The following is a 20,914-nucleotide window of genomic DNA, read 5'->3' as shown; positions in this document are numbered from 1 at the left end:
AGAGAGCTAAAGTTCAAATCTCCAGAAACCCCTTCCTTACCGATCTCAAAGTGTATGCTCCTAGGACAACGAAATTCAAAACAAACAACAGGATAGATCCAGGGAACCCTCCTCCTGGACCTGGACCTGGATCAAAAGGTAAGGACCTCCCAAAAGCCAGAACCTGAGATCACTCAGATCTAAGGGATAGGCAGAAGAAAGGTCCCAAGAACCATCTCCCCCAACCCAGAGCTCAGAGTCCGAGGCAGCAGCGAGAAACTCAGAGCCAGCAAAAGGACCCCAGGGCCAGATATTCTGAAGGCTGCACCCTGAAAACAACCTGAGCCAGTCGCCAGGGTACCCAGACAGCAGGGAAATAGAGAGAGAGACAGAGGGGAGCCTGTAGCCCCCTGACTGGATCCTTATGTCCGAGTCTCAGGGAAGGTCCCTGCTTTAAGACACACTCAATCCAACCCAACTGAAGTTGATCCTATCAGGAGCCCTTGGAGCTCCAGAAAGCCACGGCCCCTCCCCACTCAGAATGCAGGTTCTACTAAAACAACAGTAACCCTCAGGGCCAGCTATTCATATTCAGAAGGCCACATCCTGAAAACAACCTGAGCCAATCACGGGGGCACCCAGACAGCAGGGAAACAGAGAGAGACAGAGGGGAACCTGTAGCCCCTTGATTATATCCTTCTGTCCTAATCTCAGGGAAGGTCCCTGCTTTAACAAACACTCAATCCAACCCAGAGGAAGTTAAGCCTATCAGGAGACCTCAGAGCTCCAGGAAGCCTCGCTCCCTCCCCCCTCTCTGGCCCACAAAGGCTGTGAGATACCTGGGGACAGTGCAAAGCCAGGCTCAGAGCATGGCAGTAAGCCAACAAAGAAGCATTGGGAGGGAACTGAGAGCAGTAACATCCATGAATGGACAATTTGCCTGGGGCTAAAGCCTCTGAACACCAGACAGAGATAAGAAAAGCTAGACCTCCCCACTCAGATAGAGATAGAAAAGAGCACAGAAAAGCCTCACCACTCCAAGAAAAACAAGAAGAAGGGGGCTACTTTGGACACATTTTATGGTGCAAAAATACAAAATACAGAGGAGATAGAAGAGGAAACACAAGCAAATGCTCTGAAACCTTCCAAAGGAAATGGAAACTCTCCACAAATGCATGAAGAATTTGAATCAGAAATGATCAAAAAGATGGAAGCCTTCTGGGAAGAAAAGTGGGAAATAATGCAAAAGAAATTCACGCATTTACAAAACCAGTTTGAGCAAACTGAAAAAGAAAACCAGTCTTTAAAAGTCAGAATCAGCCAACTGAAAGAAAATGAGCAAGAATTAATAAAGCAAAGCCAAAAGACCAAGAAATTAGAAGATAACATAAAATATCTCACCGACAAGGTAATAGACTTAAAAAATAGAGGAAGAAGAGACAATTTAAGAATAATTGGACTACCAGAAAAGCCAGAAATAAACAGCAAACTCAACATCGTAATACAAGAGATAATCAAAGAAAATTGTCCAGAGATTCATGAACAAGGGGGAAATACAGCCACTGAAAGAGCACACAGAACATCCTCTACACTAAATCCCCAAAAGACAACTCCCAGGAATGTAATTGCCAAATTCCAAAGCTTGTAAGCAAAAGAAAAAATTTTACAAGAAGCCAGAAAAAGACAATTTAAATATAAAGGAATGCCAATCAGGGTCAAACAAGACCTTGCAAGTTCTACTCTGAATGACCTTAAGGCATGGAACATGATTTTCAGAAAGGCAAGAGAGCTGGGCCTTCAACCAAGAATCAGCTACTCATCAAACCTGACTATATACTTCCAAGGGAAAGTATGGGCATTCAACAAAATAGAAGATTTCCAAGTTTTTGTAAAGAAAAGAGCAGAGCTCTGTGGAATGTTAGATATCGAAAAACAAAGAACATGGAATACCTGAAAAGGTAAATATGAAGGAAAGGGAAAAGGAGAAAAATGTTATCTTTTTCTTTTATTCAAACTCCCTCATAAAAGGACTATATTTATATCAATATATGTATATTAATATGTGGGAAAAATGTAATGTGTAAATAGGGGGAAAAGAAAGACCAAATAGAATAATCTTTCTCACAGAAAGATTCAAATGGGAAGGGGAGGGGAAGAAAACTCCTTTAAGAAGGAGAGGAAGGGAGTTTTTACTTAAACCTTACTCTCAGGGAAATCAACTCTGAGAGGGAAGAAAATCCAGAACCATTGGGATCTTGAATTCTATCTTACCCAACAAGGGTAGGGAGAAGGGAAAACCAAGGGGGGTAGAAGAGGAAAATAAAAAAGGGAGGGAAGAAGAGGGGCATGGGGGAGGGGAAAAAGGGAGGGACTAGAAAGGGAAATATATCAAGGGAGGGGACAAGGGTGACTACATCAAATTAAAAAGCTTTTGTACAAACAAAACCAATTTAACTAAAATCAAAGGGAAACAACAAATTGGGAAAAATCTTCATAGAAACCTCTGACAAAGGTTTAATTACTCAAATTTATAAAGAGCTAAATCAGTTGTACAAAAAATCAAGCCATTCTCCAAATGTTAAATGGGCAAGGGACATGGATAGGCAGTTTTCAGATAAAGAAATCAAAACTATTAATAAGCACATGAAGAAGTGTTCTAAATCTCTTATAATCAGGGAGATGCAAATCAGAACAACTCTGAGGTATCACCCCTAGCAGACTGGCTAACATGACAGCAAAGGAAAGTAATGAATACTGGAGGGGATATGGCAAAGTAGGGACATTAATTCATTGGTGGTGGAGTTGTGAACTGATCCAACCATTCTGGAGGACAATTTGGATCTATGCCCAAAGGGCGATAAAAGAATGTGTACCCTTTGATCCAGCCATAGCACTGCTGGGTTTGTACCCCAAGGAGATCATGGGGAAAAGGACTTGCACAAGAATATTCATAGCTCCATTCTTTGTGGAGGCCAAAAATTGGAAAATGAGGGGATGTCCATCAATTGGGGAATGGATGAACAAATTGTGGTAGATGTTGCTGATGGAATACTATTGTGCAAAAAGGAATAATAAAGTGGAAGAATTCCATGGAGACTGGAACGACCTCCAGGAAGTGATGCAGAGCGAGAGGAGCAGAACCAGGAGAACATTGTACACAGAGACTAATACACTGTGGCATAATAGAATTTAATGGACTTCTCCATTAGTGGCGGTGTTATGTCCCTGAACAATCTTCAGGGATTTAGGAGAAAAAACACTATCCATAAGCAAAGGACAAACTGTGGGAGTAGAAACACCGAGGAAGTGCAACTGCCTGACTACAGCGGTTGAGGGGACATGACAGAGGAGAGACTCTAAACGAACACTCTAATGCAAATACTAACATTATGGCAATGGCAATGGGTTCGAATCAAGAACACATGTGATACCCAGTGGAATCACGCGTTGGCTATGGGGGGTGTGGGGAGAGGAAAAGAAAATGATCTTTATCTTTAATGAATAATGCTTGGAAATGATCACATAAAATATTATTTTAAAAATGTCAATTGTTTATTTTTTTATGATATCATTTTTCTCTTCCTCCTTTTCTTTGTTTCCCTTTGAAAAATATAAAGCTGTTTTTCACAATTCTTCAAGGTCCATCTCTGGCTATCTTGGGCAATGTGCTCTAAAATAATCTCTAATCACTTTGCAAGAGTTAGTGTTAGATTTAAAATAGTGAAGCCCATAAACTGTAGTGAGTTTAAATGGTGGAAGATATAAATTGTGATAGATATAAGAAAGGGTGAGTAAATTTTACCATAGAAAATATGTTTCACTATAGTGTCTTGGTTTTAAATCAAATATAAGGTGGTCGCCAGGTAAATATTCCCAATTATTCAAATATCCAAGTCAACTGGGTTTTAGAGAGATTTTAATTAATATAAATGTGGAATTAAAGAAAAGAGAGAAATAGAGAAAAAGGAAATAAGTATGAAGGGCCTTAAGCCAACATGGCCTAGATTCAAGAGAGAGAGGTCAGTCAGTCAGTCTTTTAACACTCACCACAAGGTCTGTCTAAACAAGGATTCTAGTGACACCAGGCCAGCTCCATCTCAGCTGCTTTCACCAGCTCCCTCCTCCATCTGAATGTTTCAGAATCAATCCTTCCTCAATCTGAATGTTTCAGATTGAGTCCTCCTCAATCTGAATGTTTCAGAATGACCTCCAGCTCTTCTCTGAGCTCTTATTTTTAAGGCCTAAATGTCCTATGTCACATCCCCTAAGTTCTTCCATCTACCAATCACTGTAGATGTTTTCCAAAAGACAGACCATTTTGAATTCACAGCTGAGTAGTTTAATCTCTTTAGTAAGTCAGAAAAAAATGCTGCTGTGTCGACTAATTTCATTAAGACAAAACCTCTGAGTAAGTTTTCACCTTTTAGGTCTAAGTAGTTTACAAGTTTCCCCACCTTTATAGGCACCTAGCATCCCATTGTATCAATTCCAAAAACAGGCATGGCTCAAAGAACTCCTTTCCTTTATAAGTATGGTTTTCAAGTACTTTCATTGTTTAGCAAGGAGTTTTCTGCCTAAAGCAGTCTTAAGTACAGGTGGAATCGAGGTCCTCCCATAGCAAGGAGTTTTCTCCCCTAAAGCAGTCTTAAGTAGGGGTGGAGTAGGGATACTCCCATAGCAAGGAGTTTTCACATTCAAGTAGAGTTCTCACTATCTGGTAGGGAATTATTTTCAAGTAGGGAATTGGAGGATTCCTCAATGTGGAGTAAAATTTTTAACATTCATCAGTCTGTGAAATTTTAAGGTTTACATTAGTGACAAAGTACTTTCTAATTGTTCTTAAACTTTTTTTTCTTTAGATAAATCAAAATCCGGTATCTACCCTCAAACTTGATTAATATGTCCATGAATCTGGAGGGTGTCTCATTGTCATTTGGCTTAATCTTTTCAAATTCTGTCCACTTATCTGTACTGTCTTCACATTCCCTCATTGCTGTTAGGATGGCCTCTTACAATGGTATAGTTGTAAAAGATCCTGAGTCATTATAGTCCCATTTGGGATCCTGAGATGGCCAATGTGCTGCATTGTGCCCCCAGATTTTCTTGACATGAGCAATAATTTTATATTTCTCACGTTCAGTTAAAAAAGCATTTAGCAAATTTTTAAAGTCTTTTAATGTCATTGTAAGATGGATTATATTGAAAAAAATATGTCTGTCATCTTTTTCATTACCAGAAAGGGATCTTGTTCATATGTGGGAACATTTTGTGTAAATTCATTTATTTCTTGGGGAGTAAATGGTATATTGTGCCTTACAGTCACCACATCCACATTCTGTCCTTTTTCAGGTACTTCTCTTAGAGGAAATAGGCCTCTAGTTGAATTTTGTACCTGTGGGTCAGTGAGACTAGGCCTGGATCTCCTTTGGGCTGGACTTTGGTTTTGTGTAGGAGAAGGAACATGAGAAACTGGGATTGCAGGGGAAGGGTTTTGGGGATTAAATTCAGCCAAAATTTGCAGGCCACAATAGAAGCAGTCTGTTAAATGAGCTATAGGGAAGGTGTTTTTCCCCTCTATTTCAGGGAGGGAAATTTCCTAATTCAAAGGTTCAGAAATAGGTCTGTTTCTGGGAGGTGGATGTTTGCCAATTTATCCTGTAAGAAACATTTTAAATTGTCTAATTGGGCTTGCAGGTTCTCTTGCATGTTTTTTATGTTCTCCTGCATTTGATCCTCAATATTTTTTGTGTTTTTCTGAATTTCAGCTTCAATTTTTTTATGTTAACATCTCTAAACACAGTACTGAGGAGTACAAAAATGATATTCCCTAATAATATAAAAAAAGTTATGCTGTATTCCTCAATGTCCCTAATTCTTCAACTGCCATATAAATGTTGAAGAATGTAGTATTCATTTATATATATATATATACATTTATACATTTATATATATATATATATACATACATAAATTTGGTAATTATTTTTCTAGAGGACTTCACAAAACATATGGGGAACAGGACAAAGTCAAAACTTTGTACAAGTTTTTTCCACTCCTAATCTAGGCAGTTGTTCCCTAAGGGAAAGACCATTAAGAAATAGCTCTCCTAGTCGGGACCTTAGGGGCCTGTTGCTAAGATTTAAAACAGCTGTGTTCTATTTAATTTATGGAGAGGGGGAGAAAAGAAAAAAAATTAAATCCAAGTTTACTTACCTCTATAGATGATCAAAATAAGCTATTAAAAAGAGATAGTCACAGTAGAAAAAAAGTTTAGGAAAGTTAAGAAGATTGAAGGTATTTGTCACAACCAATGTGGTCAGCCAAACTGTTAAGGTTAAAATTATGGTTGAGACTGAATGTAATAATTATATTTGGTTGCCAAGGATTTTATTTTTAAAATCCAAATGAAACACCCAACACTCAGCTGGAAATTTTATGGTTATTTAATTGATAGTAGAGGAGATTAAGGAGAAGGGAAAAGGAGAGAGTGAAGGATTTCTCCTGCCACCTGACTGGTACCAGGCAAGATTAGAAGATCTAGAAAGTAAGGGTTTGGAGTGTGAAGGAGGAAGGAATCAACCTGAACTCCAAAAGGGGCTCAGCTGAGATGCCTGAACCTGAATCAGGTCAAGGACAAAACTCACCCCCAAAAACCAGAAAAAGAATTGCCACCATTCCCTTGGAACACCTAGCATGCTGGTAGCCAGAATCACCTCTCCAGGGAAAGAGGAAGAGACAGGAAGTGATGTGCCTTATATAGACAGTTTTACATCACTTTCCTGCATCTCATCTGTACCAATAAGGACTTAGCTTGACTTAGGACAGACCAGAGGTCTGTCCTTTTTTCTGCACATGTGTGTTGAAGGCCATTTCTTAGATAATTAAATCTTGAGTTTGATGCAGACCTTCCAAATCTTGTTAAACTAAGAAGGGTGGAGAAATGTAGAGTTTCCAAGACCTGATTCTGTTATTCCAAGTATCTCTATTGTTATTGATCAGGAAATAGTTAAATTAAATCTTCTAAAGAATGGTCTGATTGGGGTGGAATATTTTTAAAATTCACAGAATGAAGGATTCAAGCAGCTGAAGGAGAGAAGCAGTTTATTTCTTCTTTCGCCAAGAGTCCTCCTGATAAAAATAGTATGGTCAGTAGGGAGAGAAAGCAACCAGGCAAAAACTAGTAAAAGAAAAACTCAGCAGCTCTAAAGAGAGTTAGAGTTTGAGAAGGTGGGTGGGGTACGCAAAAAGTCTTGGCAGGAGAAATATGGCTCAAAAAATTTTTATCTAGGCTATCTTAAAATTTTGAGAGGTTCTTCTCCAACTAGTTGGGGCCATCAATGTAAAAGGTAAAATTAAATTTCAATAATAATATTATATTTTAAGAGATTTATTTATTTTTATTTTTTTTAAAGAGATTTATTAATGATCATTGGAAATCAAGGAATAAAGAAGATACAAAATAAAGATCATGTGCCCATGCTTGGTTAGCCATTTTTTTAGTTAACTGCACTTACCACCATCAATGCTCATTCTACATCAGAGTGCTGGAGCCTCCAAAGCCCAGGCCCTTTATCCTCTGTCTATAGGAAGTATGTAATGACAGGAAGTCAGTGGGCTCTTGGGATTTATAGTTCTTATTTAGGGTAACAGATTTTCAATCATACATCTTCCCCCTATAATTGCCTTGACCCTCTCATTATTTTCTGGGTTTGAGCTTTGCTGTCAGCCTTTACCCTTGGAGCTTAGTCAGCAAGGATCTCAGATCAGTCTGTTGAGGAGGGGTATTGGAGCTTGAGTTTCTCTGTCCTCTGAAGCCTTCTTATCTTCCCTATTGATGGGATTGAGTCCAAGTGGAGTTGATTTGCCAAGCTGGCTGTGCCCTGAGGCCTAAACCTCAAGTAAGCGTGTGTGTGTGTGTGTGTGTGTGTGTGTGTGTGTGTGTGTGTGTGTGTGTGTGTGTGTGTGTGTGTGTGAACAAGATGGAGCAACTTGACTGGACCTAGGCTGTCTGTTCTGTGTTTCTTTTCCAGCTGTCTCTATGCTGCCTGTGTTCAATTCCCTGAGCCTGGCACAGCTGTGCCAGTAAAGTACTCCCTCCAGACTATCACCCTTGCCCATCCAGAGATTCCAGCCACTGCTGGAGGCTCAGCACCATAGGTGGGGGAAGGGTCCTGGGACCTTCCTTGTTCCTCCCCCTTAAACCCACATGTTCTTGAATTCAGGCTTTTTTTTCAGGGGTGTACCTTTTAAGTTGGGTCCAGGAGGAGGGTTCCCTAATTCTGACCTGTTGTTAGATTTGGTTCTCAGTCCCCTCAAAGCATTGTGCTTTTGATTGATGAGGAAGGGTTTGCAGAGGTCTGAGCTGTTGCTGTCTCTAAGCTGCCATCTTGACCCCAAAGGGCTTTAAAAGACCAACTGACCTTTAATCCACCCATACCACTGGTGGATTTATAGCCCAAAGGAAAAAAAATTTTACAAAAACATTTATAGCCTCACTTCTTGTGGTGGCAAAAAATTAGAAAATGAGGGGCTATCCGTTTATTAGGGAATGGCTGAACAAATTGTGGTGTTTGATGATGATGGCATACTACTGTGCTGAAAGGAATAATGAACTGGAGGAACTCCCTGTGAACTGGAGCTACCTTTAGGAATTGATGCAGAGTGAAAGGAGCAGAACCAGGAGAATATTGTACACAGACACTGATACACTGTGGTACAATCAAATGTAATAGACTTCTCTACTAGCAGCAACTCAATGATCCAGGACAATCCAGAGGAACTAATGAGAAAGAATGCTATCCACATCCAGAGAAAGAACTGTGAGAGTAGAAACACAGAAGAACAACATATGATCTCTAATGTAGATCAGTATGGACATGATTAGGGTTTTGATGTTAAAAGATAACTCTGTTGCTAATATGAATAATGTGGAAATAGATTTTGAATAATGATATATGTATAACTCAGTGGAACTACTTGTCAGTTCCAGGAGGGGGGAGGCAAAAGTGAGGGGAGGGATCATAAATCATGTAACCATTAAAAATATTCTAAAATTTAAAAAGGGAAAAAATTTAAAAATACACATACTTCTATATAACCTAATTATGCCTTCTTTAGTGTGAGAGAGTGAGGAAGAATGAAGATACTTGGGACTCTAATGTAGCAAACTAATTATTTTATTAAAAAATATGGATTCTTACTTTTCTTCAAAATTTAGCCCAGATATCATCTCCTCTGAGAAGTATTTCATCTTTGTATTGGCTGTACTCTCCCCACCCTACAAATGACTTTGTATTTAAATGTCTTTGTGGACATTATAAGGCAAATACAATGTTAGCTCATTGAGAACAATGCTTTCAGTGAATGCTTAAAATATTTGCTGAATCAAATCCTACTGAATTACTCTTTTTCCCTTTAAGAAGACTTTTCACACACATATGCATGTGCTCACACACTCAGGGCAAAACCTCATAAATTATTTTTCACATTTTCCAAAATAAAAGCTTCTTTTAAAAAAACAATCATTTTAACTTGGGGGTTATTATGTATAAATTATTGAACTCTAAATCACAGCCGTTATTTAGAAAATTTTTTCTCATATCATTGGATCATAACTTTAGAACTGAAAATAACCTTAGAATTCATTTTGTCACTACATTATACAAACCAAAAATAGAGATGCAGAGTGTTATTTGGCTGAAGCTATCCAGATAGTAAATTGCAGAGCCCGGATCTCAACCCAAATCCTCTAAATTCACTACCATAATTCTTTAACACTAAAAAAGTAGCACCTCAGCTATCTTAAGATAATTATCAGGTACTTATAAAGTCTTCTTTTTACTAAGCTAAAAAATCATCTATTCTTTATTCTATCCTTGTGTGGCATATTCTCCTACCTCTTCATCCTTGTGAATTTCCTCTAGATCCATGTTGGCTAATGTATGCCATGTTTGCTAGATGGGACTGAGCCCCTTTCCATCTCCACCTCACCTGAGGACAATTTTTCACTTCACCCATCAGTCCTTCTGCCCAGCAGTTCTTCCTCCCTCCCCTGTCTGGGGTAAGGGGTGGCTCACATGCAGTGTGTAGGTGCAGTCTGGCAGTGGATCTCTAACAGATTCTCCATCACTGCTCTAAATCAGTTCACTTTATCCTTCCTAAAATAAGTTGCCTAGAACTTAGATGGCTTCTTCTTAGGGGAAGGTTTAATGAAACTATTACTTAGCTTTTCTGCACACTGTAACAGAGACTTTTTTAATTTTTGCTTTGTCTCCCAAGCCTAGATTTGCACTAACTTTTATGACCACAGCATATTTAAGAATGCAGTGAACTAAAAAACTCTGGTCCTTTGCAAAAACCACTGTGCAGAAAGGATGCCCTTTCCTTGTCTCTCTTTGTAATCATAGATATTATAGACAAAAATGAATTTAAAATTATCATATTATTAGTATCAGGTTGTTGTTGTTGTTGTTGTTGTTGTTGTTGTTGTTGTTGTTGTTGTTGTTGTTGTTGTTGTTGTTGTTGTTCTTCTTCTTCTTCTTCTTCTTCTTCTTCTTCTTCTTCTTCTTCTTCTTCTTCTTCTTCTTCTTCTTCTTCTTCTTCTTCTTCTTCTTCTTTGTGATACCAATTGGAGTCTTCTCCTTCTGTCTGATTCTTTGTGATACCAATTGGAGTTTTCTTTGAAAAGATACTGAAGTGGGCTGGCACTTCTTTCTCCAGTTCATTTTACAGATGAGGAACTGAGGCAAATAGGGTTAAGAGACTTTCCCAGGATCACACAACTAAGTAAATGTCTGAAGCCTAATTATAACTCATGAAGATATCTTCCTAACTGTTAACCTAGCATTCTATCTTCTGTTCCACTTAGCTGCTCATCTTAGCTTCAAGTAGGTTTTATTCAGCATTCACATGGAGATACTACTGTGCTTCATCCTGAATCAAGTAAGTCACATTGAAAATTTATGATCCTCCTAAGGATCATAGATTAAGAGTTTGAAGGAGCTTTTAAGGCTAATGAATATAGAATACTCTCAGTTTAGAGTTAAACAGTGACAGAGACTAAAGCAAGATCATACAACTAGTAAATACTTAAGGCAACTAAATTTATGTCTCTCTGAACGCAAGCCTAGCTTTCAATCACATAACTTGCTTTTACTTTGACTTCTCTTAGAAAATGTAATTAAAATAATAAATAGCAAAAGCTAGTTCCAAGCTACTATATCCTTGTTTTAAACTGAAGAATTATCCCAATTTAATATTGGGGGTGGGGATAATATGTGATGCCTTGAGTGTCTTTTAAATATAGTTTTTTATACAATTCTAGATTATATCTGCCCTGTTGTATTTCAACTGCTTCTCTATTTTCTTCAATATTCTGAATACACTCAAATTAAGTTCCTTTGAGATTTTGCACAGATAACTCTGTCTTCCTCACCTTAGGTGGGAAGAAGTCTTTATTTAAAAAGCTCATGAAATCCCATCTATAATTGATTTTTCCAAAGCTAACTGGAAGAGCAAATTCTAATTGTCCTACTTTGTTTAAATGCATAATAATATTTCTTCCTGCTTCTTCAATTAGTATCACATATGATGCACTGATCTCCTTGCTTTTAGGTAAGTTCAACATGGCAATTATTAGTTAATTAATCTGTTTTTGGTGGTCCATTTCAATGTTCTCTCAGGATGGTAAAAGAGTAGAGAATTTCATAGAGGGTCCTTGTTTATTTAAATTGTTATGCCTAGTTAGATGATGATAATAGATAGACAGATTGATAGATAAATAGAAAGATCCACATATCTATATAGTTCTTTATCTGTTATATAGAATATGAACATATGTACATATATTAATATAATAACCATTTATTAATGTTAGGGTTATCCAATCATAGCTTACTTCATCCATTCATTCATATAACAGATATTTATTGAGCATTTTGTAAGCCATTGTGGTTCTTTTTTCAAATTATGAGATGTCTTGCTTTTAGCAAAATGTTGATAGGAATGTATGTTTAAAGTGGAAACTTTTGAATTTTCCATCATTTTATGTGGCAATATCTCTAATATAGCATAGTGAGGGAAGACAATGTTTAGTATCTGTTTAAAGAGAGTCCCAGGATGCAAGAAAAAAAATTATTAGAATCTGACTGTAAATACCTGGAAATAACATTGTTCAATAAAGGGAAGTACAAAAAATTCTTATGACATTTCTATGGATAGGTAGATTTTCTAGCTGGATTAATTTATTCTTAACAAATCAGTGCTTCTTATCTCCTATGTCTTCATTCTTTGAAAAAACAAGTTTAATCATCTCTTTGTAAGCAAGGACTAGAAAAATGCTAACTCAAGATGGTAATATTTTATTTTGAATGCATTTGAAGCTAGACTACCAATCAGTTTGTCAGATGATGATGAAATGATGTTCATTTCATCTATTCAAACATTTTATAATGTACATTTTTTATCTCAAGGGTATATTTTAATTTGAAAATCTCTGCCTTTCAGTTGTAAAACTGCTTCCTATTCTAGTCTTCAATGATTGATATAATTGTGTTTCCTTGTTTTCTCAAAAGATTCACAAACAGTTTTACTGTCATTACTAATCATTTTGTGTACAATATGAAATCAACAGTCCATAATCTAAAAGTTTTGTAGGAACTTGCCCACCCAGTTATATAAAAAAAATCAGCAAATAGGCAATATAATCTTTAAGACATATGTTGGCATATCTAAATCAGGAAAGAAATAAAAGTGTAATGAATTAATAAAAGGGTTTTTCTTTCTTGTGAATATAGCATCCTCAATAGATATGAATAATTTTAATATAATAGTAAGAATTCAAAATATCTGACCTGAAAATTAATTTTCTTTTTCAGACAACATGGTGGTCTATCTTTAATACAGATAAATGTGCAGCCATCTACTTATCTGAGGTAACTCATTCTTGCATTTTATGCTTAATGTTTTATTAATATTTAAGTTTAGTTTAAGTATATTAATTAGGTAATGTTGGGCGTTATGGAAAACTCTCCTTATTAAAAAAAATGAAAACTCTAAAAAAAATCCTTTACTGTTTTGCTCCCACAAGTTAGACATTTGTATAGGAAGTAGTTTGTTTGTTTTTTCTCCTCAGTCTGAAAATAGAACTAAATCTATGAGGACTTCGTTCAATACTTTAGCTGCTTTAGTACACATTTTTTTTAGAGTCCTGAAAAGATCAACAAATAGAAGGTCTTTTAAAGATGAATGTCAATAATTTTTATTTTAATTTAGGAGAGAAGAGAAGAGAAGAATGTTTCCAAAGGAAGAATTGTATTTTTCTTTTTCAAAATCCTTTAGCACTTCTCTTTTTTTAGGTCCCAGAATTTCTAAAGCAACATCCTAAAGGTGGCGCTCTTGGAAATTTACAGTGGCAGAAAAGGAGGGAGGGGTGGGGAGGGGGGAGAGTGGGAGGCGGGAAATCCTATCAGGAAAGCAGTTTTACAATGTGAGCTGGAGAGGGCAAGAGAGAATAAGAATACACATAGGAAAAGGCGGAAGGAGTCGTTTTAGTTGATACCCTTCAATGACCCTTCTTGTTCTGACACAAAACTAAACAAACCCCAATCCAGGTGTATAAGGCAGCGAGACATAATCTGGAAGAGAATTCTCCAATTTTAGAAGTGTAGGTGATATGCCGCTCCTGCGTCCTTGCCTCCTCATCTTAATTTCAGCAGGACCTATTTCATTGGAAGCAATTGGTGCTTCTTGCAGAAGGAATGGAATTCCCAGAAAAAGCAATATGACGTGTCACTGAAGACCACGGGAGGATAATTGGCCACTCATCTGTTGCACAAGTGCAAAGCCTAAGAAGACGTCTCCTTGGATGGAAGTGATGAAGAGAGGACTAGGATTGGAAGCGATGAAAGGAATTAAAGTAGGGGTGGGGAAGGGGAGACGGTCAAGGTGATTGCAAACCCAGATACCGTCTGTAATTCTACATTTGACAAATGGGATTCCAAAAAGATTCTCATAGGACGAGTGAGGAACCAAAAGCTGCGAGTGACAAGCTGGGGAGACTTCTCTGCGACACCTTTAACACCAAGTAACTTCTTTCCAACTTTCAAGGTGTGTACTATTATTTTTCCGCCTTTTTCATTCTTAGCGTGTGCGTGAACATAAAAAGAGAGCAGAGGGACGAATGAAATAACTTTTATCTAGGTAGCTCAGTATGTGTAGCAGTGATACATCACACACACGTTTACAAACATCCTCTTGCTGCTTTCTTTGGTGGACGGGCAATCCCTTGGGATTTAAATATCGAACAAGGGAATATGATGTTTCCCTGTACAAATTTTAATGAAAAACGATTTGCGGAAGATGAGTGGGGTTGAGGGGAGAAAAAAGCGTGGCTGTTTACAATGTATTCATCGCGACCCCTTGAATTGTTGAAACTGTGGAAAGCCGCATCCTCGCGGCTTACTGCTGGCGAAGTCTGACACCTTCAGGACAAAGGGAGGGCTTGCTACAAAACCAGGAGAAGCAGAGGTTTGGAGGGGTTGCTGCTCTGCGGGTACTGAGGACTCTGTTCTTTTGGGAAATCTGCTCTAAAACCTTATCCTGGCTAAGGGAAGTTCACAGAGGGAGTGAAGACTCAGGACCTACCTGTGAACCTGACAACTCCTCCCTGAATGTCTAAATCAGCTACCTTATTCAAGTTCAGTTTCACCCCTGAGTCATTTTCTACTCTGGATAATGGCGTGGAAATGAACTCAGCTTGGCCTCGGCGTGATTCCCTTAGTACTCAGCGGGCATTTAATACCTGTTGGTCGAATGGCCTTGAATTCGCTTATCTAGATCCTTTCAATATTAGCCAGAGGTGACAGTGATTGACAGGGGGGAGGGGCAGCATCAGTTCCAGCTAAACAGAGAGCGTTTGGCTGCCCACTCGGGGTATGGCCAATCGGGTGGGTAGGGCAGGGTCCCAGCTTTCTCCCAACCTTCCAGTCCAAGTAAGGGATATGACGACACTCAGTCAATCACCCATCTAAGTGCAAAGATAGACGAAGCTTTTTAATCCGTTTGACATGGGAATTGAGACTTTCGCGCTCAGGATTTAATTCGCCTTCTCCTCTCCTTTCTGGACCCCCTTCCCCTTCCCTTTTTCCCCTTGCCACCTATGGAATTGCAGTCTGATAAGCTGTACTACCCTCTGCTCAGTGCCAACTGCGTGGGCTGTGACTTCATGTGCTTTCCTTGGAAAACCGAACGCTCAGAAACTCAGCGGAGATTGAGGAAATCCCAAAGGCAGCAGCAGTCGGGGGTGCTTTTACAAGTCACAGCTGCAGTCAACATCACGCAGCTGGGGATGTGATTCTGTCTGAGAACTGGCCAGGAAACAGCAACTTTCCAGGTAACGCATGCATTTTTCTGACCGCTAGCAAGGAGTCATCTTGGGAGAGGTAGCACCTGGCAGTCTCTTCCTGCATCACTCTGAAGTTTTTTCCAGGCTTTCTCCAGAAACTCAGTAGACAGCAAGCCCCCTCTACCCCCAAGCATAATCGAGGTTGTGAGCTAAGAAGACATAGTATTTTCCCTCTGCTTCTTCTCACTCTTCTCCCCTCCTTTCCTTTGATGAGTTTATTTCTGCAGCTGTAGGTTCTCACCAGGGGCAACTTTGAAAAAGTCAGTCTGCTCCTCCGCCCCTCTATGTGCGCCCCATCGCTGGCAGGGCATCCTATTGTACAGACTAGCAGAGTTTCCCGACTTTTTAAAGCGGGCAGGAGGCAGCCAAGGGCAGAAAACGGGAGGAATGGAGTGCCCAGTGCGACTTATATGGTAAACAAAGAGACTGCAGGAATTCAACTGTGCTTTGGGGTCCTTAAGCTTTTTCAAACGTTCAAGGTCCACAGGTTGGTTATGGTCCGGTGGTTAGGGAACCTAAATCAGAAGATATAAAACACGTCCAGCAAATTTGCTTTGGAGATGCGAAGAGATCTAAGTGACCAATATCTTCTCAGGTTTAAACCTTGCGTCATTTTTATTCCCATGTGTCTGTCAGGGAACAGAAAGCACTCTCTCCTACTGTTACTGGGACCAGAGAAGCGGTTCTTTGGTCGCATGGCAACGGGCATTGAAATTAAAGCAGAGACCCTGCCTCCTGCTTCAGCAAATCACTTGGGTTCATCAAATTATCTGTCAATCCAGATACAAACCCAAGGGTATTTGGTGATGAGGGTGGGGTGGGGAGGGAGTTTAAGATCCTGGCAGTTTTCAACAGAGTATCAGGTTCCTACCTAGTGAAATGCTAGGAATATATTTAATAGGAAAGGTAGAGATGACCCTAACAGAGAGAAGGGTCTCTCTGGTTAAAGGGAAAATTAAATGGGAGCTTAAGGATTTTTTTTCTGTTGTTTTGTTTTTGTTTTTCCCCTAAAAATGATCCTGAAGAGATGAACCAATATCCCCCTTTGGTTAGCATGTTTTCTAACATTATTATATATTTTTAAAATAATTTTAATTGAAAAAATTTCTGCACAGTTGTTCAAGGGGGTTATGATAATCTGAACTTTCCCACTGTAACTCAGATTAGGCAGAAGCTGTCCTGTATGTGCTTAAACATTGAAAACAAGGTGTACCCTGATGTACCCTTTGTTAAAAGTATTTATATGTCTTTTGTATTTCCTTATTCATATTGAGAACCCAACTTATTGAGGTAGTATAGAATATATTTAAAATAATAATGGATAATGGAGCCTTTATTATGCTTCTTTCTATTCTCACTCTAAGATCTAGCATAGTGCCTTACATATTCCAGGTGCTCAATGAATGTCTGACGAATAAATGAACAAATGAATGAATATGTATGAAATGAGGAAGGACTATGGGGGAAAGGAGAGCCAAGCAATCCTTAGGAAATTTGAGTGCATGATATTGGTAAAGCAAAGAAGTGATTAAAAAAAAATGTGTATCTAATTCCAGTAAGAAGAAATGCAGGTCAGTGTAACAAGCACTGAATGAGTCACACTCACCATCAGGAAAGGCTAATATATGAAAAAAAATATCTAAGAGTATGAGTTGATATAATGGATTAACATATACTTCTAGAATTAAAAAAAAAGTTCAATTCAACATTCATAAGTAAAACAGCACAAAGCAATTCCAAGATAATTTACTCTTTCTATATGGTTCACTGAGTAGTCTGCTTTTTGGAGGGTCCTTAAAAATAGACATCTAAAGTGCTATCCCCAAAACACACATACACACACAAATAAAAGAAGACTCAGAAGAAGGTCCAATAATAATTAACAGATTGGAATAAAATTCCCTTTTAAAAAATGAAGTGGAAGGCTATTTTTGTAACTGAGAATGCTTCCTCTGCAAAGAAAAAGAACATAATGAAATGGGTCATAACTACAATATGGAGGATTCAGGTTAATAAGACATAAAGTATAGCTTAATAGATGAAACATTAACAGTTTAGAAAGTCATTGTATTATCATGCTATCTTGAGAAATATTTAATAGTGATAGATTCTTATCTAACTGGAGCAAATTAAATGTTTTTATTTTGGAAAGTATAAGATTTTTATTAGATCTTAAGTTCCCTTCAGCCTTAGAATTTTATGACCTAACATCCCCCCTTTCCTGTCTGCTATTTTGAAATATATTTTAAAGAAATGAGAAAGGAGATATTATTTACAAGACTGAGAAATCTGGTGAAATAGATGTTCCATGACTTTTTACCTAAGTTCATTGTAGCTGATAAAGTGGTAAGGAAACAAATAATCATATGACTCGAGTAGTAAGTTCCTTTGTTGGTCTTCAGGTCCAATTAAAACTTATTCCATATTTAAAAAAAGCCTTAATTATGACATTACTTAAATGTTTAAATAATATTAAAGTAAGACAGCATGAGAAGCAACTAGATGGCAGTGGATAGATTGCCAGGCCTGGAATTGGGAGGACCTGGATTTAAATTTACCCTCAGATGCTTTCTAGCTCTGCGACTCTGGGCAATTCATTGAACCCCAATAGCCTAACCCTTGCCACTCTTTTGTCTTAGACTTGGTAATAAGACAGAAGGTAAGAATTTAAAATAAAACAAAAGAAGTAAGGTAAGATGGCGTGGCTCTCTTTGGAGTCAAAGATTAACAAATATTTCTTTAAGGCCTATTGTGTTAAGGACTGTGCTAAATGGTATTCATACACATACAACAGTGAGACAGTCCTTGACCTTAAAGACCAAGGAATGTATGAGTTTAAGTCTTACCTCTCTGTCACATAAGACTATGAGACTTAAGTCATTTAATCACTGTGATCCTTAGGCAAGTCTTTAAGTTAAGAGATGAATCATTAATCTTCATAGTTGGAGAGAGTAGTCACACAGATTCTCAAGCTGGAGAAATCTTAGCTCCAGAATTTCCTTTACTTTCTAAATCTTACAAGTATAAATTTTTAACCTGGTTTCCAAGGAAAGACTTCTGGAGTTCTATGATTTTGGATAGGAAAAGTTAATCACAGTAGACAGAGTATAGGGTCTTAAGTAAGGAAGTCTCATCTTCCTGAGTTCAAATGCAGCATTAAATACATATTCAGCTGTGTGACCCTGTTCAAGTCACTTAACCTCATTTTCCTCAGTTTCCTCATATGTAAAATAAGCCAGAGAAACACAACCACTCCAGTATCTTTGCAAAAAAAAAAAAAATCTCAAATGGAGTCACAAAGAGGCAGACACAACTGAAAGATGATTGAACCTCTAATTAAAACTTACTATTTCCTTAAATTATGATTAAAAACAAACAAATATTTTTGAGGATTCTGTAGGTTTCATCATTCTGCCAAGGAGGACTCTCTCTCTCTCTCTCTCTCTCTCTCTCTCTCTCTCTATTTCTCTCTCTCTCTCTCTCTCTCTCTCTCTCTTTTTCTTTCTCTCTCTCTCTCACTCACTCACACACACATACACATCTATACACATGAAATTCAGAATCCCTGATGTAGAATAAATATTATTCTTAGAATCCTCAAGGGTAAGGATTGTATGTTTTTTATATGAGTATCTTTAGACCTTAGAATAGTTCTTGGCACTTACTAAGTACTTAACAACTGCTTTAAATTCATTAAATATGTTTTGTACTTATAATAATATTAGAAAATAGAATTTACCTTTTAAAAAATGACCAGACGTTTTATTTAATTCATGTAGAGAACTCTTGGTGAAAGCAGTTCATTTACAAATGCAGATTAACAACTATTCTGCAATTTAAAGTCTTTGAGTGTTGATTGAGATTCATCAACAGGTTAAATGATATTCTCATCATCATGCAGCTAGTATGTGCTAGAAGAAAGATTTGAACCTAACTTTTTCAGAGCCAAGGTGTATTTTCTTTTCAATATACCAGTAGGCTTCCTCAGTGATATTAATCTTACTTCTTATTCCAATAACCCCATTTTACTGAACAGTAACAAAGCTGAGATTTAAATATGGGTTCCTAGACTCCAGATGCAGTGTTATTTTTACAGTGCTACAGAGCACTCACTGAAATTATGCTTTATAATTTAACTATAAGAACCTCATTCCAACTCACCAAATTCAAAGAATCTTAGAAATAAGACTGAAATAGTCTTGAATATACCCTGTTGTGTCTAGACTTGAATGAATCTGATTTCATTTAAAACTTCACTATTTAAATAATTAGACTTGTGAAAAAAATTGTTCAAGTTCAGAAGGTGGAAAAAGAAAAAGACTTCTGTACCAGAGATTCTCTCTCTTCTTACTGAAATCAACTGCAAAGGGAGATCAATTGTTTACTGAGAAGCTGACAGAGTAGACATACTATTAAAACCTTGTTACTGGGCCATTAAGCTTGTTAAGTGATGATGATTTTAAGAAGGCTACTAGAATAAAACTACTTTGAGAAATCAATTCTAACAAATGTTCCTTGTATAGTTTTAGATACATATTTAAAATAATCAAAATAGACTATAGGAGTTTAGATTATACAAATAATATTTTCAAACTGAGAAACCCAAATCATTTTATGGAATCTAAATAATTAATATAACAGCAAATGTGTGCAATTTGTTTGCTAAATAATGTTGAGAAAGTTAATGATGCAAAGGGATAGAGTTCACTAATAAGTAAATGAACAGAAAGAAGAGAAATATGCAAGATATTAAAAATAATGAATGCTAATATTTTTTAGCCTTCACAGACTTGTATATATGCTATTATATATTTCATTTCAAAGGTGACTTCCATTTCATATAAAAATAAAATTTGTGAAATTTTGTTTTAAAACCTATCAAAAGATTAATGTTAGGATATATGCTCCCAAACTATTTCACTTAAAATATCCCTACTTTTTCAATAGGTTTTGAGAATAATTATGTGAAATAGTATTAACATTGATAATAAAAGTAAAAACTGTTAACATACAGTAAGTGTAAGAAAAGTGAAACAGAGAGATTAACAGGTAAACTTTAGTATCTATATCAAATGATTATATTAAATTAAACATTTCCAAAGTTTACTGATATTATCACTTTATGTATGTACTTATGTAAAGGTGAGAAAGAGTACTTTGAGTATTTGATTTTAATCTTAAATTAATCTGAAGATGATGACTATTAATAGCAGGTTTTTCTTTCCTCTCTTTTTTTAACCTTTCGTTTGGAAAAAAAAAACAGTATGATACAATAATGGATTCTTGAGAAGCTACAGATGATGCATGGATACACTTTTAAATGTGAAACCAGAAATATTAATTATCACCTCAGTATCTTTATCCAGAACATGGTATTCTTTTTCAAAAGTGGCAAGGTCAATGGAATGAACCAGATATGTATTTATTTCTTTTCTTCTGCTTGAAGTTTGCCATTGCATCTATAAAATCTATTGAAAGTTATTAGAAGTAATTTGTGTTGTAAATAGCACCAATAAAAATTATATAATGCAA

The 20,914-nt window shown here is 37.1% G+C and overlaps 1 protein-coding gene across 1 annotated transcript in view; it reads left to right on the top strand.

Moving 5' to 3' along the window:
* The first annotated feature begins 13,417 nt into the window (after positions 1-13,417).
* Positions 13,418-20,914, top strand: part of TRPC4 (transient receptor potential cation channel subfamily C member 4) — a 278,282-nt gene continuing 270,785 nt past the window's right edge. The window contains exons 1-2 of the mRNA XM_001368047.5: positions 13,418-14,085; positions 15,149-15,370. The gene's annotated coding sequence lies outside the window, so the exon portion shown is untranslated. The remainder of the gene's footprint in view (positions 14,086-15,148; positions 15,371-20,914) is intronic.

This window comes from Monodelphis domestica, chromosome 4 (assembly GCF_027887165.1).
Source record: "Monodelphis domestica isolate mMonDom1 chromosome 4, mMonDom1.pri, whole genome shotgun sequence".
Taxonomy (NCBI): Eukaryota; Metazoa; Chordata; class Mammalia; order Didelphimorphia; family Didelphidae; genus Monodelphis; species Monodelphis domestica.
Note: the sequence above shows the minus strand (reverse complement) of the source record. Positions and strands in the feature narration are given on the sequence as shown.